This window comes from Nomascus leucogenys, chromosome 10 (assembly GCF_006542625.1).
Source record: "Nomascus leucogenys isolate Asia chromosome 10, Asia_NLE_v1, whole genome shotgun sequence".
In the NCBI taxonomy this organism is placed as follows: Eukaryota; Metazoa; Chordata; class Mammalia; order Primates; family Hylobatidae; genus Nomascus; species Nomascus leucogenys.
Genome location: NC_044390.1, coordinates 17,685,443 through 17,693,253, shown reverse-complemented (window position 1 = coordinate 17,693,253; position 7,811 = coordinate 17,685,443). Strand labels below are relative to the sequence as shown.

The window sequence follows — 7,811 nt, the reverse complement described above, 5'->3', positions numbered from 1 at the left end:
AAAAGAGGCTATTAAATGTAGTCTAGCTTTATTCTAAGAAAGAAAGGGGAAATCGATTTCAGAGGACAGCTAACAGTCCCTGCCACAGGCCCCAGACATGGATTGATTCTTTTCTGAAAGTATAAAAAAAAAATCAGACCATTAAGAAAGGTCAGGGCAAGGATTTCTTGAGAAGTCTCTATTTTATATCAAATATAATATTAAGTAACAATCATATATTTATTTCACTGTTTGCTTAGCCCTCTGCTAATGAGGTTTCCTCATTTATTTAAATGGCTGAGGAGTGCAAACTTCTCCCCAACCTTATTCACCTTAGAAAAAGGAGAGATGACTATTGCTAAATAGTCATTTTCTACAGCTATCACATGGCAGCTGCATTCAAATAAAAAATATATCCTCAGTTCTTCTAAAACCTGACTCTATCTTTTATAAACAGGTTGATAAGTGGGTATAATGATGCAGGACAAGCAAGTCTCAAAAGTGGGGCTTAACTCAGGATGGTACTTAGCTTTGCCTAGGAAAGAATTCAAGGGCAAGCCAGTGCTATTAAACAGCAATCTTTTTTGAATGCTACTGTTCTTTGCAGAGTGGGGCTAACTCACAGGCAGTGCGCCCAGAATTGGCAACATATGGGCTGTTGGCAACTGTATTTATACCCACTGATACCTACTTTCAGTTACATGCAAATTAAGGGGCAAGCTAATGCAAATTGATGGGTGGGTTATTTATAACTTTTTAGGAAAGGGGAAATAACTTCTCAGTCATTGCCATGGAAAGGAGTGGTAACTTCTATGTTACAAATGCCATGGCATTTGTAAACTGGCATGGCATTGGGTGGGAGTGTCTTATGCTAATGGACAATAAGGGCAGCTATGGATATCTTTCATTGCCATCTGCTAGTTCTTGCCAGTTTCTTCACTTCATCCTGTTGGAATTAAGAAATAAGTCCTGTTGATCCTCTACCTCAATAAGATCCATGAACAACCTCTTTTTAATACTCGAGGCACTGTAAGGCAGTGGCATAGTTTATATTCTCTAATGGAAAAATAAAAAACTAGAAAATAGCAAAGGTAAATTCTGACCAGAGGGAGATACAGAAATTTAAAAGAAGATGACTCATTTCTTTTATCCTTTTGTTGTAACATGTACAAGTTATTTTTTAAGATGTAACAGTTGGAACCTATAGTACCTAACTCCAGGAACAATGGTGACTATTTTTTAATGTTCAAGGTGAAGGAAGAGCTATCACAAGGCAAAAATCCAAAAAGTTTCTCAGCACATGAGTAGCATCTTCCACGGACCCCTTGAGATCCAGAAGGGATCAAATCCCTCAGTTATATATTATAGCTCCATGTAGCTTTCTTTATGACAACCACAAACATGCAATATATTTTGTGGTTATTTAATTTGTGCCTTTCACACCTCCTCAACAATAAGCTTCATAAAAGCAGGAACCTGTTTGTTTTGGCTTACCATTAAATCCCCAGTTTCTAGCAAAGGAATTGACATATAATAGAAACCCAATAATAGTTGGTAAATAAATAAATGGAAAAAAAAGAGATAATGGTAGTTAACATTTATTGACTCTTTCTATGCCTACAGCAACCATGGCTTATGGTCCCAAGAAGCATCTAATGTTGGTTGCAGCTCCAACCATGGGATTCTGGATAAACTGACTGGTGTATTTGCTTCTTATCCATTTACTAGTCCCCATAAGCTGGAACAGTCTCTCCCCATCATCACTTTTCCTAAGGAAGAGACTTACATATACCCTGACAATGCTCCAGTTAAAAGACACAGATTGGCAAATTGGATACAGAGTCAAGACCCATCAGTGTGCTGCATTCAAGAGACCTGTCTCACATACAGAGACACATGTAGACTCAAAATAAAGGGATAAAGGAAGATCTACCAAGAAAATGGAAAGCAAAAAAAAAGCAGGGGTTGCAATCCTAGTCTCCGATAAAACAGACTTTAAGCCAACAAAGAACAAAAGAGACAAAGAAGGCCATTACATAATGGTAAAGGGATCAGTTCAACAAGAAGAGCTAACTATCCTAAATATATATGCATCTAATACAGGAGTACCCAGATTCATAAAGCAAGTCCTTAGAGACCTAAAAGGAGACTGAGATTCCCACACAATAATAATGGGAGACTTTAACACCCCACTGTTAGTATTAGACAGATCAACAAGACAGAAGGTTAACAAGGATATCCAGGACTTGAACTCAGCTCTGCACCAAGCAGACCTAATAAACATCTACAGAACTCTCCACCCTAAATCAACAGAACATACATTCTACTCAGCACCACCTCACACTTATTCCAAAATTGACCACATAGTTGGAAGTAAAGTACTCCTCAGCAAATTTAAAAGAACAGAAATCACAACAAACTGTCTTTCAGACCACAGTGCAATCAAATTAGAACTCAGGATTAAGAAACTCACTCAAAATTGCACAACTACATGGAAACTGAACAACCTGCTCCTGAATGACTACTGGGTAAATAATGAAATGAGGCTGAGCGCATTAGCTCATGCCTGTAATCCCAGCACTTTGGGAGGCCTAGGCAGGTGGATTACGAGGTCAGGAGATCAAGACCATCCTGGCTAACGTGGTGAAATGCTGTCTCTACTGAAAATACAAAAACAATTAGCTGGGTGTGTAGTCCCAGCTACTTGGGAGGCTGAGGCAGGAGAATGGTGTAAACCCGGGAGGCGGAGCTTGCAGTGAGTGAGCAGAGATTGTGCCACTGCACTCCAGCCTGGGTGACAGAGTGAGACTCTGTCAAAAAAAAAAAAAAAAAAAAAGAAATGAAAGCAGAAATAAAGATGTTCTTTGAAACCAGTGAGAACAAAGACACAACGTACCAGTATCTCTGGGATACATTTAAAGCAGTATGTAGAGGGAAATTTATAGCACTAAATGCCCACAACAGAAAGCAGAAAAGATCTAAAATCGACACCCTAACTTCACAATTAAAAAAATTAGAGAAGCAAGAGCAAACAAATTCAAAAGCTAGCAGAAGGCAAGAAATAACTAAGATCAGAGCAGAACTGAAGGCAATAGAGACACACACAAAAAAAACCCTTCCAAAAATCAGTGAATACAGGAGCTGGTTTTTTGAAAAGATTAACAAAATAGACCACTAGACTAGCAAGACTAATAAAGAAGAAAAAAGAGAAGAATCAAATAGCCACAATAAAAAATGATAAAGGGGATATCACCACTGATCCCACAGAAATACAAACAACCATCAGAGAATACTATAAACACCTCTACAAAAATAAACCAGAAAATCTAGAACAAATGGATAAATTGCTGGACACATACACCCTCCCAAGACTAAGCCAGGAAGAAGTTGAATTGCTGAAGAGACCAATACCAGGCTCTGAAATTGAGGCAATAATTAATAGCCTACCAACCAAAAAAAGTCCAGGACCAGATGGATTCACAGCCAAATTCTACCTAGAGGTACAAAGAGGAGCTGGTACCATTCCTTCTGAAACTATTCCAATCAGTAGAAGAGGGAATCCTCCCTAACTCATTTTATGAGGCTGGCATCATCCTGATACCAAAGCTGACAGAGACACAATAAAAAAAGAGAATTTTAGACTAATATCCCTGATGAACATTGATGCAAAAATCCGCAATAAAATACTGGCAAACCGAATCCAGCAGCACAGCAAAAAGCTTATCCACCAAGATCAAGTTTACTTCATACGTGGGATGCAAGGCTGGTTCAACATATGCAAATGAATAAACGTAATCCATCACATAAACAGAACCAAAGACAAAAACCACATGATTATCTCAATAAATGCAGAAAAGGCCTTCGACAAAATTCAATAGCCCTTCATGTTTAAAAACTCTCAATAAACTAGGTCTTGATGGAACATATCTCAAAATAGTAAGAGCTATTTATGACAAACCCACAGCCAGTATCATACTGAATGGGCAAAAACTGGAAGCATTCCCTCTGAAAACGGGCACAAGACAGGGATGCCCTCTCTCACCACTCCTATTCAACATAGTGTTGGAAGTTCTGGCCAGGGCAATCAGGCAAGAGAAAGAAATAAAGAATATTCAATTAGGAAAAGAGGAAGTCAAATTGTCCCTGTTTGCAGATGACATGATTGTATATTTAGAAAACCCCATCATCTCAGCCCAAAATCTCCTTAAGCTAATAAGCAATTTCAGCAAAGTCTCAGGTACAAAATCAATGTGCAAAAGTCACGAGCATTCATATACACCAATAACAGACAAACAGAGAGCCAAATCATGAGTGAACTCCCATTCACAATTGCTTCAAAGAGAATAAAATACCTAGGAATCCAACTTACAAGGGATGTGTAGGACCTCCTCAAGGAGAACTACAAACCACTGGAATGAAATAAAAGAGGACACAAACAAATGGAAGATCATTCCAGGCTCATGAATAGGAAGAATCAATATCGTGAAAATGCCCATACTGCCCAAGGTAATCTACAGATTCAATGCCATCCCCATCAAACTATCAAAGACTTTCTTCACAGAATTGGAAAAAACTACTTTAAAGTTCATATGGAACCAAAATAGCCCACATTGCCAAGACAATCCTAAGCAAAAAAAACAAAGCTGGAGGTATCCTGCTACCTGACTTCAAACTATACTACAAGGCTGCAGTAACCAAAACAGCATGGTACTGGTACCAAAACAGAGATATAGACCAATGGAACAGAACAGAGGCCTCAGAAATAACACCACAAATTTAAAACCATCTGATCTTTGACAAACCAGACAAAAACAAGAAGTGAGGAAAGGATTCCCTATTTAATAAATGGTGCTGGGGAAACTGGCTAGCCATATGTAGAAAGCTGAAACTGGATCCCTTCCTTACACCTTATACAAAGATTAATTCAAGGTGGATTAAAGACTTAAAGGTTAGATCTAAAACCATAAAAACCCTAGAAGAAAACCTAGGCAATACTATTCAGGACATAGGCATGGGCAAGGACTTCATGTCTGAAACACAAAAAGCAATGGCAACAAAAGCCAAAATAGACAAATGGGATCTAATTACACTGAAGAGCTTCTGCACGGCAAAAGAAACTACCATCAGAGTGAACAGGCAACATATAGAATGGGAGAAAATTTTTGCAATCTACCCAACTGATAAAGGGCTAATATCCAGTATCTACAAAGAACTTAAACAACTTTACAATAAAAAATCAAACGACCCCATCAAAAAGTGGGCAAAAGATATGAAGAGACATTTTTCAAAAGAAGACATTTATGCAGCCAACAGACAAATGAAAAAATGCTCATCATCACTGGCCATCAGATAAATACAAATCAAAACCACAATGAGATACCATCTCACACCAGTTAGAATGGTGATCATTAAAAAGTCAAGAAACAACAGGTGCTGGAGAGGATGTGGAGAAATAGGAACACTTTTACATAGGACTGTAAACTAGTTCAACCATTGTGGAAGACAGTGTGGCGATTCCTCAAGGATATAGAACTGGAAATACCATTTGTCACAGCGATCCCATTAATGGATATATACCCAAACGATTATAAATCATGCCACTATGAAGACACATGTACACGTCTGTTTATTGTGGCACTATTCACAATAGCAAAGACTTGGAACCAACCCAAATGTCCATCAATGATAGACTGGATAAAGAAAATATGGCATATATACACCATGGAATACTCTGCAGCCATAAAAAAGGATGAGTTTATTTCCTTTGTAGGGACATGGATAAAGCTGGAAACCATCATTCTCAGCAAACTATCGCAAGGACAGAAAACCAAACACTGCATGTTCTCACTCATAGGTGGGAAATGAACAATGAGAACATTTGGACACACAGTGGGGAACACTACACACTGGGGACTGTTGTGGGGTGGGGGGCTGGGGAGGGATAGCTTTAGGAGAAATACGTAATGTAAATGATGAGTTAATGGGGGCAGCAAACCAACACGGCACATGTATACATATGTAACAAACCTGCACATTTTGCACATGTACCCTAGAACTTAAAGTATTATAAAATACTTAAATTGACAAGAAAAAGAAACAACCCCATTAAAAAGTGAGGAAAGGACATGAAGAGACACTTCTCAAAAGAAGACATACATGTGGCCAACAAACATATGAAAAAAACCTCAACATCACTGATCATCAAAGAAATAGAAATCAAAACCACAATGAGATACCATCTCACAGCAGTCAGAATGGCTAATTAAAAAGTCAAAAAACAACAGATGCTGGCAAGGTTGTGGGGAAAAAGGAACACATTTACACTGTTGGTGGGAATATAAATTAGTTCAACCATTGTGGAAGACAGTGTCGTGATTCCTCAAAGACCTAGAGGCAGAAATACCACTTGATGCAGCAATCCCATTACTGGATATATACCCAAAGGAATATTAATCATTCTATTATAAAGGTACATTAACACATATGTTCATTGCAGGACTATTCACAATAGTAAAGGCATGGAATCAACCTAAATGCCCATCAATAATCGACTGGATAAAGAAAATATCGTACATATACACCATGGAATACTATGCAGCCATAAAAAGGAATGAGATCATGTCTTTTGCAGGGGCATGGATGGCACTGGAAGCCATCATTCTCAGCAAACTAATGCAGAAACAGAAAACCAAACACTGCATGTTCTCACTTATAAGTGGGAGTTGAATGATGAGAACACATGGACACACACTGGAGCCTGTTGGAAGTTGCAGGATGAGAGAAAGGAGAGCTTCAGGAAGAATAGCTAATGGATGCTGGCTTAATACTTAGGTGATGAGATGATCTGTACAGCAAATCACCATGGCACACGCTTACCTATGTAACAAACCTGCACATCCTGCCCATGTACCCCTGAACTGAAATAAAAGTTGGAAAAAAAAGAAAGATTTGCATGCAGTGGTTTATTAAGATCAATGGCAAGGTCTGAACTGATATAACCTATCCTGCTGGATTCATGAACGTCATCAGCATTGATAAGACTGAAGAGAAATTTTGTCTGTTGTATGACACCAAAGGTCACTTTGGTGTTCATCATACCACACCTGAGGAGGCCAAGTACAAGTTGTGCAAAGTGAGAAAAATATCTGTGGTCACAAAAGGAATCCCTCATCTGGTGATTCATGATGCTCATACCATCTGCTACTCAGATCCACTCATCAAGGTAAATGACACCATTCAAATTGATTTGGAGACTGGCAAGATTACAGATTGCATCAAGTTCAACACTGGTAACTTGTTGACACTGGTATCCTGTGACTGGAGATGCTACCTTGGGAAGAATTGGCGTGATCATGAACAGAGAGAAACATTCTAGATCTTTTGATGTGGTGAATGTGAAAGATGCCAACGGAAACAGCTTTGCCACCCAGTTCTCGAATATTTTTGTTTTTGACAAGGCAACAAACCATGGATTTCTCTTCCCCAACGAAAGGGTGTCCACCTCGCCATTGCTGAAGAGAGACAAAACTGATGGCCAAACAGAGCAGTGGGTGAAATGGTCTCTAGACATGTTAGAGAGATCTTAGTACTTAATTAAAGTTAATACAGCGTGAGTAAAAAAAAAATTGAAAGTTTCCTACATACCAGACACTGTACTGAGCAGTTCACATGCAGCTGAACGATAAAACAGACACCTCATTATCCTCCTTACTTAGATGATGAGACAGGCTGGGTCACTTGCCCAAGGTCACTCAACTAGAAAGGTGCAGAGTTGGAGAGGTTCAAAAGTTAGTCTTGATTGCTCTGGACACATGCTCTATGCACTCTGTTCT

The 7,811-nt window shown here is 38.8% G+C and overlaps 1 pseudogene; it reads left to right on the top strand.

Annotated features, from left to right (window-relative positions):
• Nucleotides 1–1,607: 1,607 nt before the first annotated feature.
• On the top strand, nucleotides 1,608–7,533 carry LOC100586221 (annotated as a pseudogene).
• Nucleotides 7,534–7,811: the final 278 nt, after the last annotated feature.